We start from the raw sequence: 24,410 nt of genomic DNA, 5'->3' as shown, positions 1-24,410 counted from the left end.
GCTGGTTAATAGATAGGTATCATCCTTGTCTCTTGGAGAAAGCGAATACAATCTTACATGTGCACCACGATTTTCGTTTTTTATGTCTGAAATGATCTTCAAAAACTTATGGTAAATTTCTCATCAGGCTCAATTGAAATGTTGACAATGTTAGGAGCCGTAGGCCTTTATTTTCTTCTTTTTCGTAAAACGCTCTTTTCTCTGTAAAAATTGCATTTTTTATATTGTAATTATATTATTTTTCTTAGTATAGCTAAAGACGGTATTCTCTTAGCTCTAGTAGAAACACGTGTGGTTGTGGTAGAGACTGATAATTACTGCAAGCCAATCGGAATACGTGTATTGTAGCTTTTAAATAAAATCAAGCGGGCAGTGCGACACCTTTGTTTATCATTTTATATGCTGTTCCAAGACATCTCTCCGGAAAATAATTCGACTCTTAGCTGGATAAGGTGCTTTCGAATTTCCTATCGGGTGAGAGAGTACGCTATGCCCGATATTTGGATGTGCATCGAGTTCCTCGTTTCTATGGAATGTTACCTTAGGCGGATCCAGGGGGGGGGCACGTGCCCCCCCCCTGACCCTTAAAAATATGCTAGATTTTTAATACGGTCCCATTATCATTTCGTTCGTTTGTATTACAAGGTATCCTTGTCCCCCCCCCCCCCTGAACAAAATCCTGGATACGGCCATGCTTGTGCCCCTCCCAGAAAGAAATCCTGGATCCGCCCCTGAATGTTACTGATGCCAAGGGGTTGTCCTGTATTCGCATGACTTCATTTGAAACGCAGGCTTTCGAAGCGAGAAACATCAGTATCGCAGGCTTTCGGCTACAGCTAATTATCACGCTTTGTCAAGCTAGCTTTCAGGACGCATCATCAGGCGATGAATAAAAATTGATATATTTTTTATTCATCGTTGATGAAGCGTCCTGAAATCGCCGAAAAAGCTTCCTCAACAAAGCGTAATACGCAACACCACTCCAAATCCTCCGATACTAATTTACATTACTTCCTCTGCACAGGTGTCTTCTCTTTGGCTAGAGTTTTCCGCTAGTCTACCTTTTTTTCTTTTCCATAGATCGAATGCCGTGTTTAGTCGCCGGGAAAGCACTAGATTCCCGAAAAGAAAACCTGTTGTCGGAACCAGAAATTTGCTTCTGGGAGGGCTTGGGTGGTATGCAGGTTTCTCACGCTGGTGATCTGTTGGGACTGAAATAAAGCTATTAATTTCATTTGCATGACGATGAAATTCAAATTCAGCGTCAGTTTTCTCCGAAACAGCCGTAATTATAACATTTTGATCGCCAAGCGTTTGTTCACGAAATCATACAGATATTTTTATTTAAAACTTCGAGCTCTGGCATCGGTATTTAATATTATCTCATTTTGACCACATTTCGGATCTGAGACCCTGACATCAGTCTCTCAACTTTTAAGTGGTTGAGATGGTATCAGAGGTTAAGAGTCCCTGAGCTAATTTTCTCCTGAGGAAATGTAACGCGGGCAGTCGACTTAGAGGCTGAAATCCCTCTCACCCCTAGCTACATGCATTGCTGGAACGGAAGGTGTGCGGACGACAAGAGATGATAATATGGTGACGACAATTGCCTTTCGGTGCATTAAATACGTAAAACAAAGAAGTCGTGGGATTTGCCTCGTTAATTAATTCCCTGAGTATATTTAACTGAGCTTCAAGTAAATAAATGATAATTTGGAAGTTTTCCAAATATTATGTGATTGGTTTCCCTTAAAACCTTCCCAAGCGACCAACTCTGTTCAGCGGTTACCTCAATAAGTGGCCCCTTTTTCCTCAGAAGCGAACGCATTATTTAGAAATGTCATGGGGATAAAACTATGTATAATGTAATCCCCATCCATATTACAAAGAGACAACTTAGAATGACTTCAAAGGACTATTGCATAAATTCTCCTTGAGAAACGTCTCCATAAAGTTGAGGACTTATATATGCGAGAATTTCTGTGTAAATTTGTTTTGGTTTTCATTATATCTTTCGAAATCTGGCGGTTTCAACACATTCTCTGTTATGCCCCTGGAACAAATAAATATTAATATTTCCAGAATAAGCAATGAAAATTCTACTTCTCCTCAGGGGCCACCTACTTCAACGGACAGTGTTCACATTTTTTCTATCAAAGGCCATTCCCCAACTGACCTGCTGCCGACTAAATAAAATACCGTTTATATCGTTTTCGTTTACCGGAATCCTTACCGTTTTTATACCGGAATATCGTTTTCTAATTTCTCTCTTTTAATCTGGAAACTCTATCTTCTAAATAACGTTATAAATAGTGAATTGATAAAGCACAGCCCCCCCTTATGTGGCATAGTATTGATTCATTCATGGCCCTGGCAATGGCATTTACGCATGAAATTAATTTTAATGCTGGAGGCCGATGATCATGTCAGTTTTAGGCAGAAAAAATACATAATTGGCTCATTATTACATCATATACTCATTTGTGATAGCCTTCCATCGGCCAATTTTCCTCAACACGTTCGGTGGCCGCTTATGCCAGGTTTCACTGTAAATGTTAATAGGGTGGTTTCCTATTATTTTTTCATTGCCTTAATCGAAAGATTATTACTCCTGGAGTACGTATTTCACGCTTTTAGATTTTTAAATGACAATATCTATTTTTCGCGATTAAATGAAAAGTGAAAATTTTCAAGCGGGCGAAAACGCGACGCTTAAGTATGAATGCCGTGAAATATCTCCGTACGTCGTATTTCTGGTTCCCCCTCCCGCCCGGTGAGGTGACCTTGAGGCGAGGCTTAGCGCTGATACGTCGCAGGCTGCCAGCGGGTAGCTGAGTACCTTGCTGAAAGGTAGCGCTTGGCTTAAAAAAGGTTTATTAATACCTTATCAAACGAAGAAAACTTTCCGACCTTAGCCAGTTTTAGTAGGTGATTATTAAGACATGTTTCCCTGAGCTCTATGCCTCATGCATGCATTGGTAACCTCAGACGATGTATAACTCCTATCCTCTCGTGTAGAAACTAGGTCCCTGTGACGTCACGTGGAGTGGAAACGCATGGGCGCCAATCTGGCCTTTTTCAAATGAGGATAAAATTTGACCCTTGCCATTCGTCTAAACCGGTATTTCAAAAACCAGATAATTTGTGTATTATGAATACAGTAATGGTGGGCAACGAATCGCAATCAATGCCTTTCGTTTTCTTTGATGAAGGAAACTACCCTATTGTCAATGGTGAGCAGGGTTGACAATATGGTCGAATGGTGAAGATACCGTCACAATCATACTGCATCTAATAACATTGGAATCATCACCACTTCATTAAATACAGATTCACGACCAAGGCCATGGGTAGACTAAAGTATAGGGGAGGTTCATTTGGAAAAGACTTACGTTTCGGGGGGGTTCAATTATAGATGGGTGAACTATTGACACTCCCTCGCACAAAAAAAGTAAAGCGTGATATATGAGATGGTGCCTTTCGCTGCTACAAAGTACGAATCGTTGGCGAGGACTTGAAGAGAATATTAGAAATTAGATATGGAGATATGGCGTTATAGATAAACAGGAATTGACGGACAAAATTGACATTAAAGTAGAGTGTTGAATACGACACAGTCACATTAGCATAGCTCCAACTAACATGACAATATTCACAACTTCATTACACAGGGTGCTTATAGATAGTGTCCGCAGGCAGAAAACAATATCGGGGATGTAGGGGGGTCGTTTGGAGGAGGGGTGTGTTAAGGTAATGATCATTTGATGCAGAACTTAACCTCAAAACGTTCCATTCCAAAAACCTTGGGAGGTTGAACCATTTGACCCGTCTTAGTTTGATTAGGTCTTTTTAATAATAAATATTTTTTTAATTATGAAGCAAAATTTTGGAGGATATAGTCCTATCCTAGATACAATTTTACTTTATAATTGAGGAAATGAGGCTGCCATTTTCGTACCCATGGTCAATGTAACCAATCTCTCCTTCTAACAATGAAAAAAAAGCTTCACTTGCCTGTTATCAATGTTATGTAGCTGTGATAGTAAGGTACGAATCAATGAATGGAAAATAAGCTAATAAATAGAATTTTGAGACTGGTTCCGCGCGGCTTTGGAATCAAATTTCTCCTCTTTATTATTTTAATGTTCACGTGTACCTTCCTGTATACATCCTATGTGATCTGTCCTATTTCACTAATCCGAGGTCGTTCTTTGGCTTTCTTCCCCTCCATTGTCCGTCATTTATAAAATATTCCTCAATTACTTCCATTTTCAAAGAAAAGCTTTTTGATAATCATCTCAGAAATAAATTACGTCAGTGAATAATATTCATTTTTATGGCGTCAATTATAATTTTACGTCAGTATATTACATTTATTTTTATGGTGGGCTATCAACAAGTTATCAGAAGTTTTTTTTCTGATTTTTGTCTTCCTCTGGCTCGATTCTGTTTGTTTTCATTGTTCACCTGAGGTTATTTTTGCTTTCGATACATTTCTTTTTGCTTTTTGTTGCAAATATAAATGTGCCTGATGTATTATTAATTTTTGTTCTTGAGTAGAACTTGTCGTATTTTACAATTGCTATTATGGAGAAACCTATAGCATAAATAAACTTTAATTCATTCTGCGAAAATTCATTCTGCATTCACAGAGAAAAAAATCATTCGCCTTCACCGGGATTCGAACCCTGATCTCCCGCTTTCTGTTCGAGTGCTTAAGGCCAGTTAAGCTTCCGAGGCGTAATTTCTCCTTTTGAGGAAATTTGGCTGGCTAAATCACACGACCGGAAATCGGGAGATCCGGGTTCGAGTCCCGGTCAAAGCGAATGATTTTTTTCTCTGGGGATTTTTCGCACAATTTGTGCATTGCTGGTGATTCCGTAAAGTTTTAACTGTGGCTAATCGTGGAATACCTCAATTTTTCATTCATTCATTGTCATTGTGTGTCATCACGGTTGTCTTAACCCAAGGAAAAACTGTATCCATTGCAATTGGGTAGTTTCCTTCAAGAAAAAAAACGAAAGGCATTGATTGCGATTCGTTACCCACCATTAGTGTATTCATAATATGCAAATTATTTGGTTTTAGAAACCCCAGTTTAGAGGAATGGCAATGGTCAATTTTAACCGCATTTGAAAAAGTCCAGATTGGCGCCCATGCGATGCCACTCCGCGTGACGTAACAGGGGCCTAGTTTCTACACGAGTAGATAGGAGTTTTACATCGTCTGAGATATGATGCATGCATGAGGCACAGAGCTCAGGGAAATTTGTCTTAATAATCACCTATTAAGACTGCCGGAGGTCGGAAAGTTTTCTTCGTTTGATAGGGTATTAATAATCCTTATTTAAGCCAAGCGCTACCAGCTAGCAGGGTACTCTGCTACCTGCTAGCATCCTGCGTCGTATCAGCGCTCAAAACCTCGCCCCAAGGTCACCTCACTTGCGGCAGCGGGAGCCAGAACGACGTCACACGGAGTTTTCCCGGCATTCATACTTAGCCGTCGCGTTTTCGCGCGCTTGAAAATTTTCACTTTTCATTCAATCGCGAAAAATAGATATCGTGATTTAAAAATCTATAAGTGTGAAATACGTACTCCAGGAGTAATAATCTTTCGATTTAGGCAATAAAAAAATTATAGGAAACCACCCTATTACTATCTTCGGCCTAACTTCATGCCACCAATAATTCCCAATCTTCCCTCCCCATCCTCCCGCCCGCTTTCCGAATATTCTCTCCTCAATGGACCTCTCCACCAGCATCCCTCTTGGGGCCCACTGGACATACATGCTCAATCCTAATTTCTCCCATCGGCGGCCAACCCAACCTCATCGAACACTTCCTCATTGCGAACCTTCAATTCAGCGTTTTCATCCTTCACCGCGCCCAAATCTAATACGCCCTCATCCCCAAAAACTGTTTAACAGTCAACGTTGATATTCCTCCCCAAAACAAAAAAAATATGTAGCCGTTAACTTTACAAGGATAAGATGGGTATTTTTGACCTATACGAAAATGCTCAAATTTAAATTTAACTATGAATGCTACATTCAAGTATTTATTATTTTTTCGACTTTTTGCATTTTTTCACACTTTGTTAATTAACAATAGCTTCTCAGTTATAAATGGGAAGTATTTGTATCGGTACTAAGCCTAAAAGGACAGTTTTGAGTAATTTTGACCATTAAACTCTCGATATATTTAAGTCAGTACCGTGAGATCCCACTTTGGTCCACTTCACTACTTGAACGCAAAAACAATATGTTTAAAACAGCAAATTTGAATCTATACGATGTTAAATATTATATATATATATTACTTTTTGGTGTTATGGCTATGTATTACATGAATTTCAGATGCAGAGTTTATACAGAAATTCCATTATGATTGTTTTTTGAAGTTGGACCAGTGATGCCTTAACCTGGGATTACTTTACTCCACGCATGATATTTCATGGTTTTAATGCTTTTTTTTGTGATGGGTTAATTTTACCCCAAAATGGATGTTTTCCCATTAAATTACTCTCCCATACTTTGGAACCTTGAAAACTGTAGGAATTTATAGTTAGTTCTGCCACCTAATGGTAACAGTATTCACTATGATAATATGTTGACTGAAAAACTGTTCGAAAATTTATAATTTTTTAGAGTGTGGGCCAGCTTACCGTATTTATCTCATTTTTCCTTATCCGAATACCGTATGTACCTATTTGCAGTAAATGTCTAATAAAAGTATTTGTAGTAGTTTATCTCAGTGCTTATTTCCATTGGAAAACTTGACATTTATACTTCATTAGATTTCCTTTCTTCGACTGCGGAGTTTACAGTTTTTCAGTTTGAAAATCTTCCATTTTCTTTCAATACAACTGCAAATTGCATGTGGCAGAGGACTTGGTTTCCTTCGCCTGTTTTCCATCCAATTCTTCATATCTCACAATTGCAGCTGTATAGTATTGATAACAGAAAATTGTACATCCTTTCATTACATTCTTAGAACGAGAGATTGCATACACTGACCAGAGTCACGAGAATGGCAGTCTTACATTCTCAATTATAAAGCGACATAGTCTCTTGAATGGTACTATGTTCTCCATGGGCAAAATTTCTGACATTTTTTAAAAACTAATGTCAATATATAGATAAGTTTTCTCCCAGTTTCAAATAACTCATAAATGAGTGATACAATCCGTAAGTTTGCTCTTATTGGTGAAACTAAAAACCACCTAATGCGAGGCTAATCATAAAATCCTTATTTCCGTCAGACACGCGGACTAAAGTTTAATAAAACTCCTTAAGTTAAACAAAAAAGACATAATTTAGATATCACCGCCACATTGCGCTCATATAATAAACTTCTTAATATAAATACTTCTTTATGAAAACTTTTGACTTTATGAAATGAGCAAAGACACCGCTTAGAAGGAAAGCAAGATAACCGTATTTTAAGCATCATCAAATTTAAATATTACGCTAATCAATTTCCAAATACTATGCTGAAAATATTTACAAATTCTCATGAATAAATCATTTTATTATCAGTAATCCTAATAATTTTCCCTCAGCTGTCTTAAGTGTTTTTCAATACTCACTCTAAATTATCTCCTCCAAATTGCCAATCTTAATCACATTGCCATGGTCGTGTGACAGTCATATTTGATAAATTTTCAAATGCTTACTAATTTTAAAAACACAAATTTTACCCAAGCTCTTCCCGTACGTCCCAATCACTCCCTAATCCTACGAATACTAAGTAACGTAATGGACATATCCAGTTGAAATTCTGGCATTTAAAAAAAAAATAAAAAATAAACAAGAAAAAATATTAAGGAAAAATAACAAAAATCTGATACAAAATACCTTGGAAGAATACTTTAAATAGAATACGAGAAACATATTATTTCAATTAAAAACTCAAAGGGCTTCAAAATTAATTATGATTATTATACTTAATAGCTATTATAACGGTGAACGTAGTTTTGCATGGCTTATTTTGTTAATCACCTGAGCCTGTCCCTATTCGCACATTGAATTTCCTTCTTGATTGTGGCATGTGCGTTAGGGTGGATCGGAAAAATCGTTTTTTTTTCAAATACATCTGGCTCAATGAACAATATTTGAGGAACTGATAAAATATAATGCCTGAAAAATTGGAGACCTGTAATTGGACCCCTGATCCTCACTCACCTGCCATTTATGGCCAATGGATATGCAGACAAGTTTCTCGGGTTTTCCACTGTTTGATGTTTTCCATGTCTCCCGACGTTTTGAGCAGCGACTTGCTGTTCATCCTCAGTGGATCATCCGAATGCCGTTCTTCGAAATTTGACAAGTATATATACACCCCATCCATTGTCAGGTGTAACCTGATTAGTTCACACGTGTTGTGCTTTCGGATTCGGGCATTCGGAAGATCCCCTGAGGATGAACAGGAAGTCGCTTCTCGAAACTTCGGGAGACATGGAAAACATCAACCGGTGGAAAACCCGAGAAACTCTTCTGCACCTGATACGCCGGGAAAACCTAAGATCATACGCCAATGGATATGTTTAGCCTCGCATTAGGTAATGGATATGTTTCTCTTCGCCAATAAGACCAAACTTACGGAATGTTACACTTATTTATGAGTTACTTGAAACTGGGAGTAACTGGGAGGGTCAAAAATCGAAATTTTTATAATTTTATGGTAAATACCTGTAGGTATTGCCGAGTTACTGGCCTTGAGGGAAAAAGTTTCGATTATTTTGACTCGTCTTCCACCGTTGAGCCACAAAATGCCAAATTTGAGGGTGCGGCCGCGAAGAAATAGTGTAGTTTCCTTCATCAAAAAAAAACGAAAGGCTTTGATTGCGATTCGTTACCCACCATTAGTGTATTCATAATATAAAAATTATTTGGTTTTAGAAATACCGGTTTAGACGAATGGCAATGGTCAATTTTTATCCTCATTAGAAAAAGGCCAGATTGGCGCCCATGCGATGCCACTCCACGTGGCGTCACAGGGACCTAGTTTCTATTAGAGTAGATAGGAGTTTTACATCGTCTGAAGGCCGTTTTACACGGTAAACGGAATTGCGCAATCTGACGTACGTGCGAAGGCGCAATCAAAATTGCGTCGTGTAAAGCGGTGAATTGCTAGAACACATGCGAGAATTCGTGGATGCGAGACGGCAAAATAGCCCATGATCTAATTTCGTTCATGCATTCGCGCAATTCCATGCCATTTTAGAAATTAGTGCAGCTATAACCTGCGCAATTCCGTGCCCCGTGTAAAGCGGCCTTGAGATTACCAATGCATGCATGAGGCACAGAGCTCAGGGAAACATCTCTTAATAATCACCTATTAAAACTGCCTAAGGTCGGAAAGTTTTCTTCGATTGATAAGGTATTAATAATCCTCATTTAAGCCAAGCATTACCAGCCAGCAGGGTACTCTGCTACCTGCTAGCAACCTGCGTCGTATCAGCGCTCAAAGCCGTAGGTTCCGGCAGCGGGAACCAGAACGACGTCACACTGAGATTCCCCAGCATTCATACTTACCCGTCGCGTTTTCGCACGCTTAAAATTTCTCACTTTTCATTAATCGCGAAAAAAAGATATCGTCATTTAAAAATCTAAAAGCGTGAAATACGTACTCCAGAACGAGAATAACTCTTTCGTCGCCTGAGGAACGAAGCGAAGCTTTTCTGGCGAAATAGCTAGCGAATGAAAATGAGAATACGAATTTAGTCACCGTTCGCCAATTTTTTCGACGCATCGCGGTGGCTGTAACCAGAAAGTACCAGAATAATGCCCCAGGAGCAATAATCTTTCGATTAAGGCAATAAAAAAATAATGGGAAACCACCCTATTATTCCAATTCCCACGCAGCGTGGCGCGTGGAGGAACAGCAGGAGGTTTTAATGAATCACTATTTAACCCTCTATAGATCAAACTAACTTTCCAAATGATTTTTACTATTTTTTTGCATGTCCCATCTATTTTATAGGTAATTAACCCTGTTCATCAGAGAGTGGCTTCTGGGAGAAATTAAATTTCAAGACTTCTCAATATAATAATGTGAAATTTTTCCACTAAATCATAATTATTGCGGCAGCTACATATTTCGCCATTAAACTTTACATCACAAGAGAACAGGTAGATTAAATCTTTTCTGAACATAGCCAAAAATGCATACAGGTTACTTAGAAGCAACCCTGGGTTATAACGGCTTAAGAGATGTTATGAAAGAAAACCCGAACAAAAGTTTTAAATGCGTTTTCAAGCATGTTCTTAAATGGGAACACGCCACAAAGTTTTGTTATTACTTGGAAAATAATTGTACACTTGACCAATAAACTAAATTCAACATTTAATTAAAAAATGAGTGGATCGGAATCCAAGGAGTCCGAGTACTTTCTTTTTTTTCTATACAGAGTTAGGTACAGAAATTAGGTATAGAAAACAAACGAGATCAATTAATGATGTTTAGTAAACCATTTGATTCTCCTCTCGATGTCATCACACAACTTAGACTCACTCGTATCCGTTGGCAAACAATTTTTGTGCATTTCTTCTGACAATTAACTTTACCTAACTCTGTTGTGAAAAAAATCACTTGTACCCCTTGGCTTCTCACCCTTTCAAATATGAATTGATTTTTTGAATGAATGAGCATTTGTTAATAAAGAGCGAGTGTAGAGAAAAATGTCGAATAAACCGCATGCTCACTACAGCGTTGATGAAAATAACCAAATTTGAAAATGCATAATTGACGACCAATGTATATGCAAGTCATGCGATTTGGTTTAAAAAAATACTTCCAAATTTTATTTACATAACAGAAGCTATATGAAATGCATTTGTAAAAATACAATGAAATGCACCAGTAAAATATTTTTCCCGTGACGAGATGAAGAAAACGACCGTTTCGCCGTTTTAATAGTTTTTCGCGTGTTGTTCTTCACTCTTTCGGACTTAGCAGCTTAACGTTTACGTTTAAACAATGTTTAATGATTCATTATTGTCGTCGAATAAACAATGCGTAAAACGATATACAACACGACCCTGTGGAGCTTCGGCAAAATTTCGTAAAAATACTTTAAGTTCAGCGTTCTACCTTTTTTGAGGCGATAGTAGATTGCTTGAGCAGTTGAGAATGGAAATCTTAAAGAGCAACTCGGGAAACATCATATTGGAGCCTCACTGTATTTCGAGGCCCCACAGAAGCGATTATCTGAGAGAGATATTTTGCCGAACGTTTACAGGGTGTCCCAATTATCTTGACCGCCCGAAATAACTTTGTGTCCAGATGCAAATTACCCGCGTACCTGCACTAAGCGCTAGAGATTCAGTCATTTTTCATAACACTGTGTTTATGTTAATGGTCCACTGTGCTACATTTTTGAATAAGGAGAGGAAATGAATTCCCGATTAAAAATTATGGGGTGCCATTTAAAAAAGACATACCGCTGTTCATATCATTGTAAATAACAAAGCTACAAGGAAAGCAATCATGCTGATTAATGTCCCCCTGACGGGTAATGAACATTTGATTGACACATTTTTGAATTTGCACCTGGAAAAAGTTATTTTGGGTGGTCAAGATAAATGGGACACCCTTTGTATTTGGGAATTCGTTCTCCCAGTACGATGAGGTACTTAAATAAATTCTAGTTGTAATTTTGTTTGAGGATTTGCTTTTTATATGTGAACGGCTGGTGTCCTGACACCCCCCGCCACTCGCCTATTGAGGCGGCTTCCGGGTTAGTATGCATATGTAGATGAAGGAGCAATTTTTAAACACATTCCGTAGAAAAAACTTTATTCATCGGAACATAACTTCCCACTTGACAGCCCCTCGGCTGCATTACAAGTCTGTGACTCAACACCCCCTTCAATATCGGTGGTCTTCTGGCCATCCCTAGTTTAAGTGGTGGTGAGCCCACGGGTAATAAACTCCAGCTTGGCAGCCTCCCATACTCTGATCCGTCCGATGGGCTTACAAGTCGGACCTACGAGATCCGCGGCGATACAGTGAGAGGAAGACTTTGACCCAGATGCAATATCTCCGTTGGGTGGGCAACCAAATTGTTGCCACATCTTGAATGGGACGGAGCGGAGGATGTCCACTCTCCATTAAGCCGAGTTTAAATTGGCAGCATGTGATGGGGGAACCATTCGATTTGGAAAAACGAATATGAGATTGCAAGCCCATCAATTTATAGACGTTCCATTAACCGCATAAGAAAGGAAATCAAGGAACGATAAAGCTTCATTAATTCTTCGCTTTATATGTATACGGCACGGTAGGTTCAGATCCTTGGGACTCGTAAAGCAAATATTAATTCCAAAAAGTAAAATACTTCTAGGGTTCATTCTACTGCAATTTAGCAAATGTTTGTCCCATGGCCTCAAATTTTGATTTTAGTTTTTGTATGAATCTCACCTCAAACTAAATCTCTACAGACCGCATTGGGAAAGAAATATTTTATGAGCATTTTGTGAGCACTTTCATTTTTCGCATTTTTTTCCAAAACATTATGCTTTAAAGAATATAATAACTCCAATTTATCTTCCAAATTGTCGAATAGACATGATTTATGGCTTATATTAATGCAAAGTCTTTGCGTCACACGTTTTACGTGAAATTTTGATGAAATATTCTTTTCTAACATCATAATATTTAATGTTTACAAAAATACCTAATGACAAACCAGATAAATTAGATATTTAGTAGTGCATTTGATTTTCCCTTCATGTCAGCACAGAACAAAGACTCACTCGTATACCATGGCAACCAAGTTTTTATTTATTTCTTCTAACAATTAGCTTTACCTAACTCTGTTGAGAAAAAAATCACTTGTACCCCTTGCCTTCTCACCCTCTCAATTAATCTCAACAGGGGTGAGATTGCGTAATCATATTGTTGATACTCGCTCAAAGCTCTCGTCTTATTATGTTCAAAAATTGGGAATGGGAAAAAAATCCCCCAGGACCGGGAATTGAACAACGTAAAGGCTTTCCGAACCACCATGCTATCCAGGACGATAAATTCCCATGGCAGCAACCGGTATAGCGTAGTTGGCCCACGTAGTGGTACGTTTTCCGGTTAGTGATGGAAAATCGATTTTGATTAAAATCGAAAGTCGCGTTTTAATATTAAAAGATCGACGAAATTGAGTTCGAGTCATGATCTTCGAGTTTCGATCCAAACTCGATTGTTCAACTTCTATCTAGACCATTTCGTCTGATAGTGACTATCAGCCTTAGAAAGCGTCACCCTTCACATGGGAAATGCTTCTCTCTAAGGCAGGTAAAATTGGAAAAGCACGCCCTCGGTCGTAAAGATAGCATCTCAATCAGTTCATCTTTGTTTAAATTTTATTGAAACCGATTGGTTTCAGGCGGCGATCCCAAAACTTTTATTTGCGAGCATTTCTAAATTTTACCGCTAGTAATTCAAGTATGTATTCTGAGTAGATTGTTTTCTACTAATCAATAGTGTATTTTTAGTGTTTCAGAATTAATAGGAAATATGTTTTTGATCAACCTTTTTAGCGAATCATCGATTTTGTTCAATTAATGTTCAAATTTCAACTTTTGCTGAAAAGTTGAGTTTTTCATTTTGATTGAAAATCGATTTCTCGAAAATCGATTTCTCGAAAAATCGATTTCAACCGACATTTTTCCATCACTATTCCTGTTTCAGGGAAATATTTTCCAAGGTAAAAACTGTGGATTTCACCGCTGTTCACGCGATAGGCTTCAAATATATCACACTTATCATGAAAAATTACTTTTGTAAGACTAATACATACATACTTGAACTTTTCAGGGCATAGCGAGTCGACCCAAAACAACGTTTGTCTGTACCACTAATTTTAAAATCCTTATTTGTAAAATTTCTATATTTTATAATACGTGTGTAATCGATAATAATATCTAATCGAATACAATAAACAAATCGCTCGAGAAATATTTTCGATTCCGATCAGATTATTATCGGATCGGACAGTTAAGCTGGTTTCACTCGTCAAAGTTGACTGCAGTAGACTGATAGGCTCGACTCATGCACGTGGACATCTACTGCGAAGAGAGAACGAATCGATTGATACCTAGATTCGATCTATTAGAGTTCATTTCGAACATCTTTGCGACTGAGAGTCAGGCCCAAGTTTTTTTGGGGGTTGAGGGTGGAGAACACACGACTTCCTGAAAACCAACCCAAATGCGATAAGCGGAGCCTCGATTCCGGGAAATTCAGTCGCTTTCAGACCTCCGTGGTGTACGCTTCTTGGGAAGTGAAAGAAATGAAAAATAAAATCACTAATACCGAGGAAGCTTATACTTACACTGATGCTGATCGATCACTACAAATGTTAATTGTCAACGCTAGTGGGTCATGCTGCCTCTGAAGACCAAGTATAAGAATGAATTGTCATCTGGTTATCTACATCTACATAATACCCCGCAAGCCGCCTAAAATGCGTGTGGCAGGGGGTGTTAGGACACCAGCCGTTTACACATATAAATGAAGTGCTCTAACGAAGTTAGGACTAGCATTTATTAAAGTCCTCTATGATTCGGGGGAAAAACGAATAAATAAATATAGGGAATATATAAAAGAAAATGTCTCTTTGTCTGTCTGCTATGCGTTTCCATGCGCCTGCACGGATTACGATCTAAGTTAGTACACAGGTACATCTCATACTTCCAAACTCCGTAGTGCTACTTTCGGTTGAGTCGAAGCGTCCTTTGGGTCGTTTTCCCATTTTCGTTTGTTACGTCATGTCATATAACTCCTGTGGTTGGACATCCTGCCGGGTAAGCACACCTCTTAAAGGGAAATCAAACTCAAACGGAAAAAACACTTAACTATTTACCCTTTCAATGGAAAGCTTTTTGCTACGATATGGGTTCACACGAGGTTTTTGGTTTGCTCACATATTATCTAAACATCTACATAGTACCCCGCAAGCCGCCTAAAAGGCGTGTGGCAAGGGGTGTTAGGACACCAGACATATACACTTAAAAAATGAAGTGCTCTAACGAAGTTAGGACTAGCATTTATTAAAGTCCTCTATGATTCGGGGGAAAAACGAATTCCCATATCTATCCGTTCGGCAAACATCTCTCTTAATTTATCCCGTCTATCGGACCTGTAAATATAGTGGGGCTCTAATATTATGTTCTCCGTGTCGCTCTTAAAGATATCCATTAGCAATTGTTCAAGCAATCTAAGCTTAGCGCGCAGCCTCCCGAGTCTCCAGCAGCTCCCAGCCTAATTCACTTAACATCTGGGTAACGTTGTATGGACGCCCGTAGCAGTTTTTGATGAAACGCGCAGTCTTCCTTTGTATTTTATTCAGATCGCGGATTAAGTCTTTCTGCACCGGATTCCATGCACTCGCTGCTTATTCAAGGTGCGGTCGGACGAGTACGAAAAGTTATGATCTGTACTGAAATTTTCAAGTCGATCCGACAATGTGAAATGGGTTTAAAATAAATCACAAGATTCCATCCATGACGCAGAGAGACGAAGCAAGTGAAGGGCGAATAAAAAGTGTGTAAAAATTGATGCAATTTTCCCACAAAGGAGAGGAGATGAAAGTACTTCTCCTTCCTCAACTGAAACATGTTTTGTTTATCCATCTAGGCCATCACGAATGGCATTGGCTCTCTAAGGACACTTCTGTGTAGTTAATGGTTACGAGGTGTCTTTCTTGACCCACTACTATTGCAGTCTGCTTCAACGTTTAAACCTGGCTTTAGGATCGGAGAGATGCCCTATTACCCCCTGGCGTCGGCACCTATATTCCGTCATCGGCAGGGCCATAATACTCTCGGACCCAATGGAATACACTTGGCACTTCCACCCATCTAGCTGTACCCTTCCTCCCAGCCACCCGCTCGGGATGAACGAATTTCGTCCCGGACAACAAAATGGATCAATCAGACCCCGGAAGGCCGCTTTGTGCTCCGGACAGATTGGGATTCTTCTTCGAGCGGCCACCCGGCCGATCCGATGGGGCAGCGAGCGGTCGTTGTGTCACGAGGCGTCAGACGTCCTTGCATCTTCTGCTCGAAGCCAATCGACAGGCCCAAGCGTGCAGCGAAGTCTCCCATTAGGTGCTGCGATTAACGACTGGGGTACTAGGAGTTCTTCCGACCTCCAGAGGGAATTGGGGCTGGTTCTGTCGCGTCGTAAAATCATTTGCCTATTTCGAGATTGCGAAATTAATTTCATCATCACTGGTTAGCAATCCTAGGATTGGTTTAATGCAGCTCTCCACTCAGTTCTCCTATCAGCTAATCATTTCACTCTTACGCATTTATTCTCTTTCAAATCCTTCTTTACTTGTTCCATACATTTTGTTCGAGGACTTCCTTTACGGTTCTTGCCATGCACTAGTCCCTCGACGACTGTCTTAACAAATTCATGAGATGAAATGCGGAGGATGATAAATTGGTAGTTGATATCGAGACAATCACTCAGCTGATATACAGGATTGCCATAGACGATATCAACTACATTGTTTCCGTACTCATGGCGGCTGGAAGTCGCCAAGCGAGTAGCCAAAACCAGAGAGTTTTCGTAGATTTCATAAACAATACCGATTTTCGGCTTCTGTCCATACAACCAAGGTTCAAATGGCAAATATTACATTATTTCACCCTGTTTTCCGATACATGGGGGCTGAGTTTACCTCCAGCCATCCACGTTGCCAGATTTAATTGTTACGTAACATATTTCATCACGTGCTGGTAAATTCTAGCCACCAAACTTACGTACGTTCTGGAAAAAGCATTCGAAAGGGTAAAATTGGATAAGCTAATGGGTATTCTTAACATAAAGAAAGTAGACTGGAAGGATAGGAGGCAAGGGCGTACCCAGGATCATAACTAGGGGGGGGGGGGGGGGCAAGCCACGGTTCAGATGGGGGCAGGCCATGGTCTAAGGGGGGGCAAGCCATGGGATTATGAGATTAATTCCTTGAAAAAATAGTTTTATTTTAGTTACATATCTCATACTAATATATATCATTTTCGTGGGTTTAAAGAAAATTTGTTGAATACTTTCGTTTTAATTTAGAACTGATTTTGCTTAAAGACTTTTGCGATTTTTGCTTCTAGTGGGGGGGAGGTAGCTGCCCCCCCCCTGCTGGGTACGCCCATGATAGGAGGCTGATTAGGGAATTGTACAAAACCCAGACGGTGGCTATGAAAGTTAATTGAAAATTAACAGAATGGATGGACCTGTGCAGGGGGGTTAGGCATGTTCACAATATCACGGCAATTTTCGATTCCTCGGTACTTCCCGGGACTCAGGCTTCAAAAGTAAATATGATTACGAGAAATGCCGTTTTCTGCTCATACAACCAAGATTAAAACGCAAGGAATTGCCTCGGGTGATTCTTGCATTTTAATCTTGTAGCTCATGGTTCATTTACACTTTATTTCCACAAAGTAAAAATGGCCAATCTTCATAATTAAAAACAGTTGTGAACCCCACATTTCAACATAAAATTAAATTTGAAATTTAAAATTGTGTTTTGTTACGCAGAATGAAATTGCAAAACCGGAGATTGCGTGATAGGTCGTATGGGTTTCATTGGCTGATTCTGACGACAGTGTTCGTTTATCAACTGTGTGTTCCAATTGAAAAATTCGATCCCATAAAATGGAATACTCATAAAGAAGTATCGAGATTCTAATCAAATCAACTCAAATTATTTCTTACTAAAATTGTTTCGTGTCCCACATTAATTCTGGAGTATAAATTATAATTATACTCACCCTGAGGTTCAAGCTACCAGCTCCAGGACCCTCAGTGACCATGGGCTAGGAAATAGATATATCAACAGACATTATTCTTACTTTGATAATATTTTATTTTACAATATTTTTTCTACGTGTATTTAAATGCTAAATTTGCACTTGAAACAGAAAATATTTTAACCAATTTTTTCTCAACTCTCGTCCAATTTCATTATTAATGCGAATTAATACCACACACACTTTCGTAAAAAGAAGCGAAGCAAGGGTAGAAGTTAACCACAGTAAAAATCATGAGATAGTTTCCGTACCAACCACTTTTAATGTATTTACGTATTTACTAAACAGGACAACCGTATGAGTAGGCTTATTCATTACTGTAATAATACTATTCTTCCAATCTTAAAACGATTATTCTAAATAAAAATCAACCTTATTATTTTTAATGGAACATTTGACAACATTTTTCTATCGTATCTTTAATTATAATCAAATTCACTCCACACCAATTCGGACTTTCATCTATTTTGTTCAAAGTAATCTAACCCCTCTGACCTGCATTGCACTAAACTTTTGGTCAATAAAATTGCCAAACTATTTGCAGAAAGATAAGATCTAAAGCACGCAACGTCCATTTCCCTGAGTAAATGCTTATCTGACATATTCTCTGATGCAGATTAACATCGTATATAATGACACAATTATATGACAAGCACATTTAAACACCAATTAACAACTCACCAAAATTTAATAAAATGTAATGATTCGCATCGCTCGCCCAAAGATCGTAAATATCAATTGAAAAACAAATAAAACTCAAATAGAGTCTTTCGATCCGTATGTACACGTAAATTTACTTTTTTGATATTGACTTATTAGAAGTTACAAAAGACAAACTTCTAACTGTTTTTCTGAGAAAAAAAAATCTTAGATATTTACTTGAAGGAGCCTCAACCGCAGAATTGACAGTCGTGATAACTTAGTGACTCACGTACAACACAGCTGGAACTATTCCATGCTTTCTTCGAGTCATCGTTTACCCAAGGTCCAACAATCTATTTGAGCAACTAGGACGATATTTGCCGCAATGTGATTTGTGGGGTGCATGTAGACTGTTTACTTTTACTTCGTCATTTTCCCTTGACACGCTTGTTTCCTCGTCATGTTATAATCCTAATAATGAAGTCTCCGATATCCACTCTGCTATCTGCAATTTTACTCTGTCCACATTGTTGCCCGTTACTTCATCCATGGACCATCGACTAATTTACATTAATCTTGATTCTGATGGATATTGGAAAACAAAAATACCAGTAATTTTCCATGATTGAACCACTGTCGCTGGAGTTACTGGCTATGAAACACTGAAGTTAGAATCGTTTCACGGAAAAATTCAAAGACAGTTGTCGACATCATTATTTTCTCCCACTGGATGCCATTACAAAAACGCCGAAGTCTCCTTTCACTTCGTAACGCTTTCCAGCGAGCTATTAAATCAATTAAATATTAATTTAATGACGTCACAAACTGATTGAGAGGTTGATTACTTTCGCATTTTTAACAAGATGCAAAAAAATCTTTTTCACCGAAAATATACTTTTCCATGTATCACACGAATTCATGAATTACATCACGATTTTGAGGCAGAGTTAATGACCCAATAATTTGAAAGTCAAGTTTCATACGCTTTTTGCTATTTAGAGACTCGGTGAGCTTCTGAGTAATCTCTTTTTATCCACTTCTTCATGTAAAGATTCCAATTTTCAGGTCATATATTTTAATTAATTTTCACACTACGTGCGTCTGAAACAATTCAATCTCGAAAAAATGAAATGATAGTAACTAATGATGGTCAATAATGTGATGAAGGACTCTCATCTAGGCTCATAACAAATCTCAAAAAGCATCATTATGCAAAGAAAATCTTTGCAAACACATTTATCTACTTCCGTGTCGGCAAGTTAGAAATCAGTTCACTTCAAATCACAAAGAGCTTTTACATGTATACATTTTACTCTTGGGTCGAAATAATGCAATTCTTAGTACGTTTTCACAAGCATTTATTATTTTTATGCTTTCAATTATTATCTAAACCATTATTACGGTCATGAAATTTTTAAAACTAAATAAATACATTATAAAACCTAAAATATTTTCAATTTGAATTTAATAGTGACCTAATTAACAACGGATAAAGTTGCCAGTACCTAATTCACAAATTAATCTCCGCAACTATTCCAAAGCGAAATTGTCGATTTTTTCAATACTTACTTTGAAATATAAGAACACGAAAATTAATGAGAAAATCTAAAATATTTTCAATTTAAAAGTAACAGTGACCTAATTAACAACGGATAAAGTTATCATTGATTTACAAATTCATGTCCGCAACGATCCTTTTGCGAAATTGTTGATATTTTTAATTTTTTTCTGGTGCTAAATAATGTTTCCTAATCGTTAATGTATTCCTCAATATATTCCAAGCTCAAATCACCACTGCACACTCGTATCACTGGCTGTTTACAGGTCGCTATTCCCAATTCATCCAGACATACTTGACCTACAATCTCCACCCTTGTCCCTGGATCTGGCAGGCGGCCCAAATTGCTGCGAGCGGTCAACCGCGAAATAATAGTCTTTAATTGGGTAACTACGCGGCAAATGGACTCCTCTCGTAGTTCGCTCCACTCAGGGGGCAAATCTAGGGGCTAGGCGGGTAAGGTTCGAGTGGTCGGGGGTCAGTTGCTGGGAACGACCCGAGCAAAACTCATGCTCACACCGCGATTCATACGGTTCCCGCGAAAGCTTACGGCAGGGTTCTTCAACCTTTTCTGACGCAAGGGCCAAAAATGCTCCACGTAGCTTTTACCGGCACATTAATAAAATATGCTTTTTATCCGCTTCTTAATGTACAGATCCAAATTTTCAGGGCATGTATTTTAATTAATTTTCACACTACGTGCGTCTGAAACAATTCAATCTCGAAAAACTTAAATGATAATAACTATAGTGATGGTCAATAATTTGATGAAGAACTCTCATCTAGTCGCATAAAAAAATTCAAAAAGCATCATTGTACATACAAATCTTTGCAAGCACTTACCTACTTGTCGGAAAGTCATACGTCATAAGTCGAGTGGTCGGGAGTCAGTCGCTGGGAACGATCCGAATAAGACTCATGCTCTCATACGGTCCCCGCGAAAGCTTATGGCAGGGTTCTTCAACCTTTTTTTGATGCAAGGTCGATCCAAAAATCAATTTCACATCGTCCGGAGGGCACGTCACTTTTACCAGCACGTAAATAAAATATCCAAAAAAAAACATAATTTCAAAGAGCAATATTCTTTATTGGTTAAAAATTTCAATCAATCAATGCGATTTTTGGGATATTTTATTCTATTAATTTTATTTTATTCTCAAACCACCGAATACAGCTCTAATTAGCCATTGTACATCGGGATATTCAACAAATTTTAACAAGTAAACGCACACGAACAACCATGCCCTGGACAGGGGAAACCTACCCAGGCGGCACTCGAACCCGCGACCTCTTGCTTGGCAGGCGAGGACGTTACGCCACCGAGACCGGCAAATTTTACTGTTTGTTTGAGAAGATTATTTATTTATGAAGATTGTGTATATATTTGGTTCGCGAAACAATATTTTCAAATGCGATGGTGGTTGGCGTAACATGGTGAAACTCCTTCATGATGCACAAAGGTTAAGAAAACACTTAGCTGTTTCACAAAATAAAATATATTGCGACCGGTTTCGATACAGCGTATCATCATCTGGCCAGATGATGATACGCTGTATCGAAACCGGTCGCAATATATTTTATTTTGTGAAACAGCTAAGTGTTTTCTTAACCTTTGTGCAAACAATATTTTCTTTAGCCTCTAAGCGCCGCAAGAAATTAGCCGGCGGACCGCATGCGGGTTGAAGGCCCTTGGCTTACGGCATCGCACGGTAGACGATTTTGGTACTGGAAGTCTTAAAACAACGGAAAATTTTGGCCAACAGCTTCGATTGGATGCGAGTTTGCCTGTTGCCAGACGCCTTGGATACATCGTGATCTCCAGCAGGCAAAACATTCGAGATCATTAGTTTTCTATCGCATCCGGCAACAGGTCATACTTGCAGCCATTCGGAGCGCTGCACAGTGGTCCGAAATCGGAAAAACCCGGACAAAATTCCAAAATAGCGTTTTTTGAGGTGGAGACTTGAAATTTGACATGTATGCTCAAAAATGATTGGTGATCATGAAACAATAAGTCGTTTTTCATAGATCTCATCCGTTGCTAGGATACAGATGACCAAACACGACCAAATTTCCAAAAACATATCCGATCTCATTTTTCTTCGAAAAACTTAGAAGTTAAGCTGCTCGTAGAGTTTTGGAAGGATTTTAATGCAGTAAAAAACATTATATTCCAGTAATATGATACTTTATCTACATTTTCCATTATTTTTAAATATTTTGGTTGATATCGATGTGGTATAATGTCGCAAAATGGCGGCTCAATTTTTATGGCAAAACCTGACATAAAGTAGGCATTATCTTTAGTTTGAGAAATAATAGTTCTCCAATTTTTACTGAGAGTATTGAGTAAAGATAGCTTAAGAGTATAAAGCAAACATCTTGGAAAGTTTGCAGCTGCGGAAATGAGCGCAACTTTTTTATCGCACTTCACGTCCCGGCTCCGCGACGCGGGGGCTTAGAGACTGAGACACTGTTGGATATTTCACTTTCTTTGGAACTTAATTATTTAAAGTCGTCGTTTTATGCACAGTAAATAGTCTCTATTGACCCTAAATACTTAATTGAAGCGCGCTGGGCTCAAAATTTCTGTAGTTTAAAAATGGTGCGTTTTCGACCTAAACATGATTGGTAATTCTGGTTCCTACCAGCATCAGCCATCCAGGGTTAAAATTTGTGACATAATTAATCTCCACCCTGCATAGTTAGACGAAATGGGGCAGGCCTTTTTGACACTCGCCCTCAAGGTAAATAGGCCGACTCACGGGGTGGGTGGGAGAACAAGAGCAAGGTTCACATATATATTCCAAATACTTTCATTACTTTGAGAACCATAAATTTTTGTGGTGCGAGTATATCATGATCAGAACCATCACTCTATTTTGGGTCTCTTACGGCGGCTCACAATAGAGTAACGTACGTTTTAACAGTGACGTGAAATATTTGTTACACTAACCAGTAGCGTGCCGTCTGGGAGACCGCAATAAATCAAATATTCATAAAATGTTGCGACGGCATTTTTATTGCTTAGGTTTGTGTTTCTTTATCTTCTAAACTATTCCAAAATTTATATATTATGCGTTACCAATACGAATCAATTTTTCGGTAAAAAAAAGTAACTTTAAACAGGATCCAAAAAACTGATGTCAAAAACGCATGAGTTATTATTATCGTTTTTAAGTGTCAATAACTCACCATAATTGAAAATAAGGCCTTAAATGTTAAATAAAGATGGCTAATTGATAGGAAACAATTGGATTTATCTCGTGTTTTCCTTTTCTTGATGCATTCTGCTGTCGTGACGTGAGGTCTCTCAGACCGCCAATCGAATTAATTTGTAATTTTACAGAAACGAATAATAAAAACATTTAATTTTAACAGTGTTATATCATTATTATACAAAAAATTGAAGCTAACGATGATTTCAGATATTTGAAAACAGCTAATTTGAAAACATTTATAATTTTAAAAACGCAGACGTATCTCAGACCGCACGTCACCGGTTAAGAGTTTAGACCATTGTAATGGGAAGGTTGGCGAGTTGAGAAACACGCTGATAACTTTGAAGATGGACTACCGGTTTCAATTCCCATTCGACAGACTAGTCTAACTTACAGGCACGAATCAAAGCACCAAAATAGGCAATTGGGTCAGATTAACGCGAAGGCAAGACAAACTTCGAGGCTAAACGGAGAGGCTAGACAGGTCTCACTAACTGAAGGCGTGTATCTTAATTCCGATATCGAATCAAAGTTTTTCACGAGTAACCTGGCCCAAAATATTAGTCGAAGCAATCGAGCTTATTTTTAAGCATATTAATTTTATTTTTAAGCCATTTTTGAGCGTTTTCTCGTAATAAATATTGTTCGATTGCATACCACGAAAAATATTTTGTAGGTCAGCAACTAAATTTGTCACATTCCTGCATAAATAATAATTCAGCATAGACCCACATAAATTACACACGAAATTTAAATATTTTCTATGTGAATTTTTTATGCAATCTATTAAACATATTCAGTGACAAAAATGTAATTCCCTGCATAAGATAACTATAGAAATTCTTCGTACAGGCTTCTAGAGTCTACATAGATGATATTAAGTCAGATTAGGTGATCATTATATCATATTTAGTCATGGATTCGGAATTTAATTGACTCCTACATCAGGACATGAAATATGTGAGGGTAAATCAATTAAATTTCAAATATATTATGAAAATTATTATTTTTGTAAATTGTATTTATATTGATGCGTGTACATTGTATGTGAAAATATATTTTGGTACCCTCGCGAATTTCTTCTCATGAAGCCCTGATGGAATTCATTAGTTGCGAAACTCTGGCAACGGATGCCAGAACTTACTCGCTGCTTCGAATGCATTCATAAAATAATCAC

At 38.2% G+C, this 24,410-nt stretch overlaps 1 protein-coding gene across 2 annotated transcripts in view; it reads left to right on the top strand.

Moving 5' to 3' along the window:
* The window catches only part of LOC124167008 (synaptic vesicle glycoprotein 2B), a 68,566-nt gene that overhangs the window by 17,585 nt on the left and 26,571 nt on the right, over window positions 1-24,410 (top strand). The gene's annotated exons all lie outside the window — the stretch shown is intronic.

The sequence above is a fragment of the Ischnura elegans genome, chromosome 10 (genome assembly GCF_921293095.1).
Source record: "Ischnura elegans chromosome 10, ioIscEleg1.1, whole genome shotgun sequence".
Lineage (NCBI taxonomy): Eukaryota > Metazoa > Arthropoda > Insecta > Odonata > Coenagrionidae > Ischnura > Ischnura elegans.
This window is presented reverse-complemented; position numbering and strand designations above follow the sequence as displayed.